The sequence below is a fragment of the Nomascus leucogenys genome, chromosome 3 (genome assembly GCF_006542625.1).
Source record: "Nomascus leucogenys isolate Asia chromosome 3, Asia_NLE_v1, whole genome shotgun sequence".
NCBI classification, from domain to species: Eukaryota; Metazoa; Chordata; class Mammalia; order Primates; family Hylobatidae; genus Nomascus; species Nomascus leucogenys.
In genome coordinates this window covers 54,617,531-54,633,567 of record NC_044383.1, presented here as the reverse complement: position 1 = coordinate 54,633,567, position 16,037 = coordinate 54,617,531, and the positions used below count along the sequence as shown (strand labels likewise).

The 16,037-nt window shown below is 38.6% G+C and overlaps 1 protein-coding gene and 1 non-coding gene across 4 annotated transcripts in view; both read right to left on the bottom strand.

Annotated features, from left to right (window-relative positions):
* FILIP1 (filamin A interacting protein 1) overlaps nucleotides 1-16,037 on the bottom strand; it is a 200,812-nt gene that overhangs the window by 99,121 nt on the left and 85,654 nt on the right. The gene's annotated exons all lie outside the window — the stretch shown is intronic.
* Nucleotides 7,325-7,532, bottom strand: LOC115834620. Its single transcript, XR_004029544.1, has one exon. It is a non-coding gene; the product is annotated as a small nucleolar RNA U3 (small nucleolar RNA).

Below are 16,037 nucleotides of genomic sequence, written 5' to 3'. Positions count from 1 at the left end.
TTCCACAATCTGTTATCGCTTTCATACACCTACTGCATCTTTGCTGGTATACATGAACTTCTCCCCTATTACTAGAAGTAAACTGATTGTGTTTCTAATTAACACAAACTTCTTACTTTATTCACTAAATCCCATCCTCTTTTGACTAGCTAGGACATTGCTCCAGCCTTTTACCTGTTGTTAATGTTCCCCTCCATATTAGCTCATTCTCATTAGCATACAAACATACTGTTATTTCTTCCATCTGAACAAGATCCTCCCTTGACTCTACTTCCCTTGGAGATCCCACTTCATTTCTTTCCTTTCGTATACAATACAACTCATTGAAAGAATTGCCTATACATACTGTCTCCGATATTCTCTTCTCCCAAGTGAGTGGGATTTCTTTGAGCCCACTCCAACCAGGCTTCTGCTTCCAGTACTCCACTGAAACTCTTTTATGAAGGCAAATCATGATCTGTCTATTGCTGAATTCAATGGTCAGCTCTCACTCCTCATTTTTCTTGATCCATCAGCAGCATCTGACACTTTGGATCTTTCTCTCTGCCTTGAAAAATTTTCCACTTTTACTCCAAGACGCCCTACTTGCTGATTTTCCTCTTTCCTCTCAAACTGTTCATTCTCATTCTTCATTGCTGAGTCCTCCTCATCCTGCCAGTCTCTCAGTGCTGGAATTACCCAGGGCTTAGTCCTTGGACCTCTTATCTTTTCTATCTAAATTTGCTTTCTTCATGATTTTACTGGATTTCAAGGACTTTAAATAGCATCTATATACATGTGACTTCCAAACCGATAACTCCATCCCAGACCTCTTCCCTGAACTCTAGACTCATATTCAAATGCCAAAGTTTCAGATTCAAATCTGAAACTTCCTGTGCAGAACTATATTTCTGGTTTCCACTTGTCTAAGCATCTGAAACTTGCTGTGCAAAACTATATGTCTGGTTTCCACTTGTCTACTCTCCACCTGTAGTCTTCTGCATCTCAGTAAATGACAACCCATTTCCCATTTGCTCAGGCAAACAACCTTGGAGTCAGGCTCAGCAAATCTCTTTCTCACATATCCCACATTCAACCTGCCATCAAATACAATGAGCTCTTCTACACAATTTATACAAAATCTTAGCACTTTCCCCCCACCAGCACTTATTGCCTGATATGGTTTTGCTCTGTGCCCCCACCCAAATCTCATATTGTAGCTCCCATAATTCCCATGCGTTGTGGGAGGGACCCAGTGAGAGATGGTTGAATCATGGGGGCAGGTCTTTCCCATGCTGTTCTCATGACAGTGAATGGGTCTCACAAGACTGATGGTTTTAAAAACATGAGATTCTCTGCACAAGCTCTCCCTTTGCCTGGTGCCATCCATGTAAGATGTGACTTGCTCCCCCTTGCCTTCTGCCATGATCATGAGGCCTCTCCAGCCACATGGAACTATGAGGCCAATTAAACTTCTTTCTTTTATAAATTGTCCAGTCTCAGGTATGCCTTTATCAGCAGCATGAAAATAGACTAATACACTGCCCTAATCCAAGTCACCATTATCTCTTGTCTGGATTACACAAAGCTACCTAGTTTGGTCCCTCTTTCTTTCTAGAGGTTCACATTGACTCAGAAACAGGGAAGTAAATAAAGAACTGCTGATGAAGGAAAGGATTCCTCCACTTTCTCTGTTTAACCCAATCACTGTCAATATAATAAAACTAAAACTATTTTTAAGTACATAGAGATGGAATTTTTTTAAAAGACATAATGACATTTTAAAATGTTAATAAAGTTATTCACATATATTTATTAAGTACCTAATATATGAAGATTCAGATCACCATAAATAATGAAAAAATATCCAAAAGAAAACAAATATCATTTTCCTAAAATTGGCTCTTATTTTTAAAATCCCTTGAAAGATCTTTTAAGTAAAAAGCCAAGTTTTTAAAAAGTAAAAAAGAATATTTGGGAAAATTCAGAAAAATCATAATGAGAAAGGATTGGCCTTTCCACATATAAAAACATATTATGCTACAACAGTAATTAAAACAATATGGTACCAGAGCATGGAGCACTAGAGCATGGAATAGGTGGATAAATCTTTGGAGTAAACTAGAAAACCCAGAAGTAGATTCAAATATTATAGGATAAAAGTGACATTCGTATCATAGGGTAAAATAGCTTGTTCAATTAATGGTTGTTTACTCATTATCTCTCAGTTATAAAACCATTTATATCTATTCTACTCTGTGATACTAAGTCTGAGATTCTGCAAATTACATTTCCCAGGCTCCTGTACTAGCTGCTTTCTGTTGGGTTCTGCTAATTGGAGTCAGTAGAGGAATGTTAAAAGATGGGATGGGGAGAAAGATTTCCTTTCTACTTTGTCCTGTTTCTGACAATGTTGCTCCAGTAGTAGCAGTTAGCTGCAGCTCTTGGTTCTTCAGGCCTCCCACAACTAGCCTCATCAAGCTCCCTCAGAGGTACTAGCAGAGGCTGGGCAGTAAGCCCTCTGCAGAGGGATTCCTCCTCTGTAGTCCTATGCACTAGTCATCTTACGTCTTCCCTTTATTTCCTCAGCCCTAGAGGTGATAGCTGCTTCTTGCAGTTACCATCTCGGTTACTTCAGCATTCTCCTTTTACTCTTTTAGGCTTCTAACATCTGTGTGACCAAATCCCTATTAACTCCTTTCTGTTTGAAATATCTAGTGCACTTTCTGTTTTCCTGACTAGACCCTGACTGCTATGAACAGCCATCCACAAAAAAGTAAAGTAACTCACTTTAAGATGAATTTCAGATGGGTTAAATATTTAAATAAGAAAACCTGGGGGGAAAAAGTATTAGAAGAAAATTTGAAAGAAATTTTGTATAATCTAAGAGTAGGAAGGCCTCTCTAATTTTAATCCACATCAGAAGCCATAAAACAAAAGATTGATGTCTGACTAATAATAGTAATAATAAATTCTGCATAACAAAAAGTGCCAAAAGTGAAGTCAAAATAAAAATAATGAGATAGGAAAAAATATTTGATTTACAGCTTGTATTAAAGAGAACTAATTTCTTTGTTATATAAAAAGCTCTCATTAATCAATAAAAGACGAACAATTCAATGGAAAAACAGGCAAAGATAAGAACAGACTAGTCACAGAAAAGGCAATACAAATGTCTCTAACAACATTTGAAAAGATATTCAACCTCACTCATAAGAGAAATGTAAATTAAAACTACTGGAAAATACCCATTTCACCTATCAGATTGGCAAAGGAATTACAGCATTGAATTGGTAAAACAACTGATAATGTACTGTGTTGGCAGGAATGTGAGAAACCAGGCCTATGAAGGGCAACTTTGCAAAATCTATCACAAATTTATATACCATTTGACTCTGCAATTTCAATTCTGGGAATTTAATGAAGAGAAATACTCTTACTTGTGTGGTAATATATATGTATAATATATTAATGGAGCATTGATTGTGATAGCGAAAAACTGGGTACAACTTAAATGTCCTGCAACAGGAGACTGCACTATGTACCCAAATATCATACACTCTAAAGTCATCGAAATGAATGTAAAATCTCTATGTGTACTAATAGGGAAAAATTTCCAAGCCATATTTGATATCAGAAAAAGGCTGATTTCAGTACAATATATATATAATATGCTCTCATTTGTGTAAAAAACAAAAAATATAGTATATACTTCGACATATTATACCCTTCTGGAACTTTTAAACCATATATGTGAATAAACCATTCAAAATTTAAACTAAAATAGTTTTAACATAATTTTTTTTCTTTTTTTTGAGACAGAGTCTCACTCTGTCACCCAGGTGGGAGTGCAGTGGCACGATCTTGGCTCACTGCAACCTCCACCTCCTGGGTTTAAGCCATTCTCCTGCCTCAGCCTCCTGAGTAACTGGGATTACAGGCACCTGCCACCATGCCCGGCTAATTTTGTATTTTTAGTAGAGACAGAGTTTCACCATGCGGCCATGCTGGTCTCAAACTCCTGACCTCAAGTGATCCATCCTCCTCGACTTCCCAAAGTGCTGGCATTATAGGTGTGAGCCACCACACCAGGCCAAAAATTTTTAAATACATAAACTTTACCCTTAGAATTCTATTTTGGTGTTTTGCCTAATTTTTGAACACAAGTTTACTACTGAATTAGAGCATCGTTCCATCCATACACTTGTCTTGTTTTATAATTACAACATGATTCCTGAGCATGTGATTACAGTAAGACTCTATCTTGGAAAAGATATTGCAGTGACACTTTATCAAAAAATAAAAGTTTCTGAACACCTGGAGAGAACGGAAGTTCTCTCCCCTGAGTCCTTGATGAAATATGCAAGCAAGATATTTTACGACAAATAATGGAATAAGCTTTTAAGCACTAGCTTAACAGTAGGTGTTTGTATGGAGAGTTGCTTTCTCTACCTAATGACCTTGACTTGGATGTGGAAACAACATAAAAAAATAAAGTAGGACAAAAATAAATGAAGAGAATAAATGCACTATACGCATCAGCCAACCTGGAACACGTACAATCTTAGTGCCTTTTCTTTAAAATCATTTGCATAACACATAATGAAAAAGAATACTCTCCAATAAGAAGAGGCTCCCAACATTATTTAAGACGGGAAATATTCAGGGGACTGCAGACAGGTCAGTATGACAGGACCATAAATTGAGGAGATGTAGTGAAAGATAAGGCTGAAGTGGTGAGCAGTGGCGAGCAGGGGTCAGCCATGAAAGCCCAAGCAGAAGACAGACTTGATCAATTTTGTATTTTAAAAAGCTAACTCTTGCTGTGATCTGGGGAATTAGCCAAAGGGGGACAAGACTGCAGGAAGGGCATACCAGTTAAGAGTCTGTTGCAATAAACCATGTGAGCGGTGGTGAGGATGCCTGAAGTAAAGCAGTGGCAGTGGAGATCATGTCTCTCCAGCTATGTGAGGTCAGGGACTCTGTGGCTTACTCTTTTACATTCTCTCCATTGCCTGGCATTCCGTAATTGCCTGTCAATTATACCCTGGTTAGTTGAATCCACTATCACGTGATGGTAGATAATAAATAAGAACGGCCAGCCTGTTGATCTCCTCTCTGCTATAGGTAGACAACAGTGTGGTATCTGTGAAGATAATTGCAATGAGGCAGTGACAGTCAAGAGGGAATGGGATCTTAACAACCACCTGTGTCCTGTCTCACAGGCTACAAAGGGAAGCCTATGTCTCTTAACAATTAGTTCCGGAGAGAGAAAGTGCAGTGTTCAAAGCTTCCCATGCTCAACTCTTTGGTGACCCTGTAAGTGTCTCCCAGTCAGGATTTGTAAGATTCTTTTCAAAGAAGGTCTTTGCTCAGGTATTTTGTAGTCAGTATACTGGGCACTTCAGGCTGACACGTTATGCCAAACCATCTATAAATAAGTCATGTTATGTTTTCACTCATAGGTGGGAATTGAACAATGAGAACACATGGACACAGGAAGGGGAACATCACACACCGGGGCCTGTTGTGGGGTGGGATAGTATTAGGAGATATACCTAATGTTAAATGACGAGTCGATGGGTGCAGCACACCAACATGGCACATGTATACATATGTAACTAACCTGCACGTTGTGCACATGTACCCTAAAACTTAAAGTATAATTTTAAAAAAGTAGTTTGATAAAAAAATAAAAATAAAAAATAAATAAAAGGCTTATTCAGTACCCAACATAAAGTACCTATTTAATAAATATAAAAAATTCTAAAAAAAAGTCATGTTACATATTGCAAAGATTACATATATGGCACACACTCTGTATGCGACATTGATCTTATCAGCACTTACATGCTTATCCTTTCTAAACTCAAAGCCAGGAATTCACATTCCATTAAAGAACAAAAAGGCATGCATAGTTTGATTACTTCAGAACACAACTCATCTTACACATTGTTTTCAGGTTAAAAAAGTTTGCTAATTAAATATATATGTAAATATATATACAGATTTTTTTACATAACATATACACACATAAGACACACACACATACACACACACACACACACACACACACACATATATATATAATTCCAAGTTGGCAGGAATTATAACATCCCATCTCAGGGCAGACCCATTTAAAATTCAAAAACAGTAATGTTAAGATCCCTTTCCTTCCACTCTTCAAGGATCACTCACTTTCACTGGTGCAAATATGTGTTTTGAGCCTGTGAGATGGTTTCCTTCATCTGCTAAGGAACATGCAAAATCTTGGTTTATAGCTGATTTTCCGCATAAATGAGCTGATCTTCATAGAACCATAGACTTGCAAATGTACTTTCATTATTTCTATTTTTTGAAGGGCAAAGGGACAGCCCAGAGGCTGCTAAAATTTGTGCACATTGTTTCATGTTTATTTTCAGGCTCTTGATGAAGAAACGTTTAACATCAGAGTAAGTATTCTAGAGATTAATGGCTGCTGTTTAGAAAGGTCCATAGAGTCCTTTCCTGCCAATACAAATATATACATTGTTGAAAGACAAGACTATATCCACAGATAGGATTACATGTTAACCGAAAAGATTCAAGGTACAGTGTTCTTATTTCATCAAAGTGATGTCCTCTTCTGATTATGCACTATCACAGTGAAAGAATTCCAACAATTTTCATCAGTACCCTGCTTTCTCTCTTAAATACAGAGTTTGGAAAAAGTATTTCTCTGTTGACAGCCATACGATATGAGTCACTTTGAGCCCTTGATTGTTTTGAAGCTGGTCTATGACAGGTTGACATAGTAACTATGAGATCGTTTTAAATCCCAGCTGGTCCAGTCAGTTTTGCAAAGAAACATATTCCACTACCTTGTCTGCATTTGTAACCTCACCTGCAAACCTAAAGATACTGCAGGTCACATGAGCTTCAGAACAAACCCTCCACCACCGCTACACTAGTAGAGGTCTCCCGAGGATCACTGAGGCCGAAAGGGGGGAAGGTCATGAAGAAGGAAGAACCTAAGAAGGGGCCGTCTGTATCTGTAAGTATTAGCCCAGTGACTTTCAAGAGTGTGCCTGAAACTGTTCAGAAGAGAGAAGAGAATAAAAAAGAGGCTAAAGGTTGCACTAGGCACTTGTAAACAATGTCAAGGTGCTAAAAGTTGTAAGTGATGTGGTACAGTGACATTTCACTAATTTTGGTCAATTAAAATTTAAATTCACTATGGTCTAGACATACTGGTCTACATTTTATTCTTAAAAACATTTAATAACTATCTTTTAAAAAGTTTTACATAAATAGTGTAAGCCAGCAAAATGCACCTAACTTAAAGTGAAATTTATCTTTTTTTTTAACCACTCAGACTGCATCTTCCCCTTCTTATTCTCCCAAAGGAAGAGAAGATGGGCCATCAATGAAAAATGGTGGTTGCAATGAAGCAACCGATTTCACAGCTAAGGCGAGAGCACTGCACTTCCTCCTCATGCTTTCTGGTACACTCCATGTTCAGAGAAACTTCTCTAGTAACAAACTATGAAAATGGCTCCTCAAAGTATAGAATTTTACTTTATTTTTCAATGTTTTTCAATCACCAGTTTGACAATGGCATTGGCCCGTGTCACCATTGACTTTATTACAATTGATTTCTATTGTTCAGGTTGTTAAACTCCCACTGAGAAGCATGAAGAAAAGCAAGATGCACTTCAGGAGATAAAGCAGACCTTTGAAGGGAAACCAAACATCAGTTCAAGTTGTGACTTAGAGACCAGAAAAGATATTCCAAGTTTTTGTGAATTTTAAAATTGCTGTTTTGCATGGAAAAAATAAATCCTGTTGGCAAACAATTGATGTTTCCTTTTCTTATCTGTGGAATCGGATTCTCTTTTCCTGTGGGTTTGCTCCTCAACTTGGACTGCTAAGACAATAGCAGCACATTATTTTACTGCCATACAATAGGCCATTAATATACATTTGTTGGTTTTTTGTGATTTAAAATAATTAGCTTTCAGTCTTTAGCACAAAGTGGAATTATTTAAAAACAAAATGTGAAAACAATGTGATGCCACAGATTTTGGAGATTCATGCTGAAACAAAAGGTCACTGGCTTTGGGGTCAGAAGAGCATGGTACACCTTACAAGGAGGTGCTCTTAACGGAGTTTACTTAAACCCTCTGGGCTTCTGTTCAGACCTCATCTAACCTTTTAGGGTTACTGTGATTATTAAATAAAATAATGAAAATCCTGGCATATATTAGGCAGCACAAGAAGGTCACATGGGCAACACAGACATTATTTTTCTCTTGTCATTTCATATGTTATTTGTTTTTAATCTTTGTATTATGAAAAAGTTTTACGGCCAGGCGCGGTGGCTCAAGCCTGTAATCCCAGCACTTTGGGAGGCCGAGGTGGGCGGATCACGAGGTCAGGAGATTGAGACCATCCTGGCTAACACGGTGAAACCCCGTCTCTACTAAAAATACAAAAAAAAAAATTAGCCGGGCGTGGTGGCGGGCGCCTGTAATCCCAGCTACTCGGGAGGCTGAGGCAGGAGAATGGCGTGAACCCGGGAGGCGGAGCTTGCAGTGAGCCGAGATAGTGCCACTGCACTCCAGCCTGGGGGACAGAGAAAGACTCCGTCTCAAAAAAAAAAAAAAAAAAAAAGAAAAAGAAAAAGTTTTAAACATACATCAAAGTAACCTGAAGAGTATAATGCACCATCTATCTCTTCATATGCTTTTTTTGAAAAGGAGGAGTTGCAGCCTTTTAAAGGAAATTCCAGGCATCCTACCATTTCACCCAGCAATCAGGACATTAAGATGACAGTGTTCTCAGAGCAGGAACCAATCTGGTTCCTGGCTGAGAGACAGTTCTGCCACTAACACTGGCACATCTGTGGAAAAAATAGGTAAAGTGATGTAGGTGTTAGGCACTGTGACAGGTAGAAAACAAATCCAGAGTGTTCATCGTGACCTGTTTCCTGTTTCCTTGGAACAGCCTCACTCTTGGTCGCTATGCTGAAGGTTCCGCCAAAGCCAGCCCTTTGCATTTAACATGCAATACTTTAGAAAAAAATTGAACTGGAAATATGCCCTTTATTTAAAAAAAAAAGCCAGTTTATATTTGCCAGTTGCAACTACAAAGTAATTTTCAAAAAGCACCTATCGAAGTGCTTTATAGACGCTGTCTATTCTCAAGAAGTTGTTAATTTAAAATAGTTATTTAAAAGACAAACATGGACAAGTACAAGCCTTGTTAAAAATAGTCAATGTAGAAAAAGATGGAGATGAATTTACCTAAGTGAGGCTATAGGTACCTGAATAGAATGGAGGGAGGAAAGAAGAGCATGTATATAGTCAGAAGAAGGTTAGAAAAAGGTGACCCAAATATTTCATGTCCATATTCCCTAGAGGGTGGGGACCTTTCTGATAATAATTCCATGCCTAAAGAACTGCAGGAGCTTTAATCAATCTAGCTCCCTTAATTTGGAAAGTTTCCAGGCCCCCCAACAGTCTGGTGCTAAAGGCCATGGGAGATTCAGGGATGGGGGAGGGAAGGTTAGGAGATATGTTAGTATGGGAAGGCAGTAGGATCAAGTCAACAGAAGTAGCTTTGACAAAAAGAGACACTTTACTTTTAGTGAAAGGGGAAGTAAAGAAAGGTGAGGCAATGAACAGAGAATTTTTGTTGTGGAAAGAAGTTGAGAAGATCTCAATCTTATAGGTAAAATACTTCTACATCAAAGCATCTGTGGAAGACAAAGAGAGCAAGGATAGGACTGGAAATTATGAAAGAAGTTTGTACTTAACATCTATAAAGCGTTTAAGTGTCCTTTTTCAAAAAAAATTCAGAACAAAACAAAAAGCCTTTCCCCACCCCTATTTCCTTAGATATAGCCCTGCCATCTATCCACAAACTTGTCAAAAGTGAAGTTTACCCAAGCACTTCTAGACACCAGTAGTCTGGTATCAACCCTCACCATTCCTTGGAAAACACACCTTCTAAATGCCGGCTCAATAAATAGCCTGTTGTCAGTTTTCATTCTCCAGCTTTGCAGCAGCATTGAGAACTATGTCTTCCTGAAATTCTCTCCCTCCCTTGCATCCATGACACATCTTCATTCTGATCGCCTTCCTTTCTCTTTAATCATGTCTTGTTTTCTTCTTTGGCCAGTTCTTTTCTCTCTTACCACTCTTAACCATAGTTATTTTCTAAGATAATCTCCTTGGTGTTAATTTTTCCTTCTATTCTCTTATCCCTTTGCTTCAAACATGGTCTCTTCAGATTAGTACCTTGTTTGTTTTTCTATATCCACTCTGGTCAATACAGTAGCCACTAGCCACAAGTGGCAACTTAAATTTAATTAACATGAAATAAAATTTAAAATTTAGTTCCTTAGCCTTATTAGCTACATTTCAAGAGTTTGCAAACCACATGTGTCTAATGCTACCCTATAGGACAAGGCATATATAGAACATTTCCTTCTTCAAATAAAGTTCTATTGTACAACACAGGTCTAGACCTTATCTCTCCCAAGCTTCAAATTTGGCAGTGTCTTCTGGAATCACAAATTCATCATGCCCCAAGTCCTACTCCACTTAACATACATTTCTCATACCAGTTATCTGTACAAACTAATTTTAATTGAAAATGCTCCAGGTAAAAAGAGCACATCCCCAAATAATTGGGAAATATTTGTACAGGTAAGTTGTAATATTTATATATAATTTAGTTTACTAAATGGAGACCATTTTCACTGAGGAAAATGTAGGCTGCAGCCATTTAGGGGGAAATCTCCATCTTTCACATATTACCCTTATAGGGTATTTTCCCATGACCAGATTCCTGAAAAATAATAAAAGGATTTATGAGAGATTTTCTTTATTAATATGTCTTTTTTTACATTTCTCAATAAAACTAAAGTTCTCCCCTACAACACCAATGAGGACATTATTCTCACTGCAGGAAAGCCAACTTTCTGATTCTATTAGGAGTCCTAAAAGTATTCTGCCTGAAACAATGAAAATCAGACAACAAAGCTCTTTGCCAAAATACGAACAATACTACTGGACACATGAGATTCTGAAGCATTGTATTCAGCAAAGAATCAGATCTGGTCCTGATTTTAATCAGAAAGCAACCTGTCTCTCTGTTGCCTCCTAAACTTAGCAAAGACATGCCATTCTCAGCACGCTGACCATTTTGATGGTGTGAGGTTTCACTGGGCAGCCTCGCTCAGGGTGACCTCAGCCTGAGATTCTAAAGATGGAGCATATTAAGTGCAGGTGAGTCATCAATTTAAAAAGCCATAGAGAGTAACTAAAAGCCTCATTCTTCAGAAGCGCAGGGACTCTACTGGAGGCCTTCCCATGTGACAAATGGAACTCATTTAGAAAAAGAAAAGCCATCTTTAAAGAAAAAAGTGATAAATGGTACCCCTGAAGGATAAGCCTATTGTTCTTGGTTGCACAAGTAATTCATCTGAACTGATTATCACCATTCCCAGTGGAGTTATGACATCTCTTGTTAAAAACGACAGAAAAGTAGAATCATAGTATTGTAGTAGGAATATCATTGTAAATATTTATGACCATTACTGTTAATTCAATAACATTATATATTATGATACTTATACTTTTCCTATATAATTCAGTGTTCTGCAGATGTTAAAAATATTAATCTTATGACTATCTCATAGGGTGTATAAATATTAGAACATTTCAAAATTAATCACCAGTTACTAATAGACTAACAATGATATGCCTAACCCTTTTCTAGATATAATGAGGCACATGAAAGATGCAGAAGACACAGCTTCTCTCAGGAAGTTTTTTTGGGCAACAAGGTGTAAGTACATAAAATACTCAGGGAATGTGGGTGTATGAAGTGCTATGGTTCACTTCATGAAGGATCAATGTAGGATTTCATGGCAGGAGAAAGATAAGCATTGGGGAGCAAGTCATTAGGAAATGCTTCACAGAGGAGGCAAGCCTTCAGTGGCCCCTAAAGAAATATCGAATAGGGCCGAGTGTAGTTGTTCATGCCTATAATCCTAGCACTTTGGGAGGCTGAGATGGGAGGATTATTTGAACTCAGGAGTTCAAGACCAGCCTGGGCAACATAGTGAGACCCCATCTCCACAAAAATTCAAAAAAATTAGCCAAGTGTGGTGGTGCATGCCTACAGTCCCAGCTACATAAGGGGCTGAGGCAAGAGGATCCCTTGAGTTCAGGAGATTGAGGCTGCAGTGAGCTGTGCATGTCACTGTGCTCCTGGGCACAAAGCAAGACTCTGTCCCACAAAAAAAAAATAGAAAAAGAAAAAGAAATATTGACTGGTACAGGAGGAAAGTATGGGATAGGACAAAAATAAACACATATTCTGAATTTCCTTGAGAGCCCCAATTTATGTCTTGCAAGTATTTTAAGATTGTAAGTGAGTATGGGGAAAAAATGTAGAGACTGCCTGATTAGATAGAAATGGTCACGTTAAGTAGCTCTAAAGATGAGATCTCATAGCTAAGAGGGAGATTTTTCAGACCAGTCTAAGCAATTTAGACTTCTATCTGATAAGGTGTAGGGACCTCTTCTAAATTCCTAAGCAACAGATAAAATGATCAGAGAAACACTTCAGAAAAAGTAGTTTGGCAGCAGTTATCCAGTTATCTACTGACCTTCCAGTCCCCAACGCTCATATTTGCTAGATGACACAGACTTGCACTCCACTCCAAATCCTGCCATAATCCTAGGAGATTTCAACTTTTAATGGGAGATTTAGCCAATGTTCTAGCTTCACCATTTCTTGACCTTATTAATTCCAACTGCTTTCACTTCCACTCCCAGGACCACACCCAAGACCCTGCATTAGTTAAAGCTGTGCCACATAGCATGCATCTATAGTCCTAGGCACTTGAGAGGCTGAGGTGGGGGGATCACTTGAGCCCAGGAGTTGAAGGCTGCAGTGAGCTGATGGTGCCACTGCCACTGCCCATGGCCTGAGCAATATAGCAAGATTGTCCCCCAAAACAAAACAAAACAAAACAACACTGCCATACCAGAAACCCTAAATGCAAATAGCTCAAATTCCAGTTTTTCCAGCCCTCTCTTGCCTGTCCTGCCATTGGCCTGCTCACTTCTCCCAAGATCTCTTCCTGCTGGGCACCGTCTCACCAACACATTCTACTTTCTTATACCACTGTCCTTTCACTGCACCCACTTGGAAACTGCAACCCTAGATCCAGTGCTATAAAATATGTCTCCCCCTTTACACGCAGGCTTCTAAACAGACTGCTGCCACTGCAAATGCATGGTCTTTCCCTGCTGAATCCTAAATTTCACCCATTAGTGCTTGTATTTGTACATAATCACCTTTCTTTAGCATTCCCCTCTGCAACGATTCAGCATGTACATAATCATCCTCAGGACTGCCACTCACTTTCAGCAGACCAAAACTTTGTTCCTTGATGAGAAAGCTGAGGCTTTAGGGGGATCTATCTCAACTGCCCGCCCCTCAGCTGCAAATGTTAGCCCCACTCATCTTTCCTCCTTCAATCACAGAGGAAGGGCCTCCTTCCTTTTCAACCACCAAAACCAAGTTCAACCCAAAATCATACTTTTGATTCACCACTTCCTATATCCTCCAAGATGCTGTCATCAAAAATTCTTTCTCTTTTCTGCATCCTTGACTCTGCTTTTTTCTTGTCCTGCAACCTCTTAACCTGTAAACACAGTAAAGTGTCTTTCCCTCAGTTGACCTGAGTTTCCCTCTAGCTACTGTCTTCTTTCTATGCCTTTCTCATTCAAACTTTTCCAAATAACATCTATATTGGCTAAGCTTAGTAACGACAACAACCCCAGAAGGTAGGAAACGTCCCCATTAGAACACATGGGGAGTAAACGGAGGCCCAGAGTCAACACTAATAAAGTCAACTACCAAACCTTTTTGATTCTATCATATTTCCCCATAGGACTTGGCATTCAAGTCACACTGTTTTGGTCTTTTACTTTTTAATAATCCCATGTTTCACTTAAAGTTTCAAAGTAGAGAAAAGCAACATGTAATTTCAAATCAGGAAGCCAACAAATGTAGGCCTGAAGGCTTACTCTGTGCCACACAATTAATTTCCACTAAGCTAAAGAAGGGGGAAAATTGGCTTCTCTGGCTATGTAAAACAACAACAACAACAAACAAACAAAAAATCCAGAAAATCTAATTATTACTAAAAAAGAAAAAAGAAAAAAAAAGTAAGAAAGTTTTTCTAAATTATTTACTTAACTTCCCTTCACTTTGTTATAAATAAAGTTTCTGTGCCGCAAAAGAAATAGCACTCGAATATAAAATTTTCTTTTTAATTCTCAGCAAGGCAAGTTACTTCTATAAAAGGGTGCGCCCTTACAGATAAAGCAATGGTGAGTGCACACTTGGACAAGGGAGGGGAAGGGGTTCTTATCCCTGACACACATGGCCCCTGCTGCTGTGTCGTTCCCCTATTGGCTAGGGTTAGACCGCACAGGCTGAACTAATTCTGATCGGCTAATTTAAAGGACTGACGGGGGTGAGTGGTTTGTGGTTTGGTGGGAAAAATGGTTATGACAGAGCAGACAATCGGAATGAGTCAGGGTGGAGCAGGTAATCGGAATGAGTCAGGGTGGAGCAGGTAATCAAAAAAGATTGCTTTACGAGGAAGTTAAGTTTAAAAGTAGAAGGCAAAGAATTGAACATATTGACATATTGATTCTCTGAAAAGAAATTAGAACTCATATCTAACAACTTCTCAACCCACTGAAAATGGGCTTAACCCCACTAAAACTGCTCTGACAAATGTTCCCAATGAAATTAAAATTAACAACCCAAAGAATGCCCTTTAGTCCTGTCTGACGGGGCCTTTCTGCTGATTTGACTAACTGAACCTCTCTTCTTGATACTCTTTCATCTTTATTCCCCTGACTTCTGCATCACTCTACTCCCCTGGAATCCTGACACCTTCTGACTATTTTGTGGGAAAGGAGGACCTCTTATTTGTAGTCTGTAAATGGAGGTGTCGTTTTACCTCCACAAAATACTACTTCAGTAAAGCCAGACTATTCACGGATGAACATGGCCCAGACTTTCTCACCCACTGTTTGATTCTGCTCGTGTTGGCCCCTATGCTCATCTCTATCTGCCCAAAACCCACCAGTTCTTCAAAGTCCAAATTTTTAGTGAAGCTCCCATATTTTCATAATCTTTCCCTCCTTTGTACTCCTGTAATTTATATTGCAATTACCCAATACAATACTCATTCCTGTATATTCTCATCTATTCATCTATTCTACCAAGCCATGAACTCTTTCTTTATGATTCTTGTAATATCTAGTGCCTAAAACCATACTTGACACATAGTAGGAGCCCATCAAATACAAGTATTATGATTATGTGTCTTTACATTCCTCAAATCTCTTGAATAACAATGTTTCTTTTTTTGTTTTTTTTTTTAGACAGAATCTTGTTCTGTCACCCAGGCGGGAGCATAGTGGTGCAACCTCGGCTCACTGCAACCTCCGCCTCCCAGGTTGAAGCGATTGTCCTGCCTCAGCCTCCTGAGTAGCTGGGATTACAGGCACACACCACCACACCCAGCTAATTTTTGTCTTTTTAGTAGAGACAGGGTTTCACCATGTTGGTCAGGCTGGTCTCAAACTCCTGACTTTGAGATCCACCCGCCTCGGCCTCCGAAAGTGTTGGGATTACAGGCGTGAGCCACCGCACCTGGCCTCAGCAATGTTTCTTAAATATTGTAAGATCAATCCATTTTGAATTAATTATTTATTAATTAAAGCCCAAAGAATGAATGAACTCTTCTTGGTAAGAAAGAAGCACATATAGGAGGCTCACCTATAGTAGGTGATGAAGAGGAAAAGAGAAACTAATGAACAATATTTTTAAAAATGGCTGGGAACCCCAAAAGAATGTGTTTATGAGTTAAGAAGTTACAGAATAGAAGAAGCTTCTAACAATCCACAGACAAATTATCTATTTTATAAATTTTTTTTTTTTTTTTTTTTTTTTTTGAGACAGAGTCTTGCTCTGTT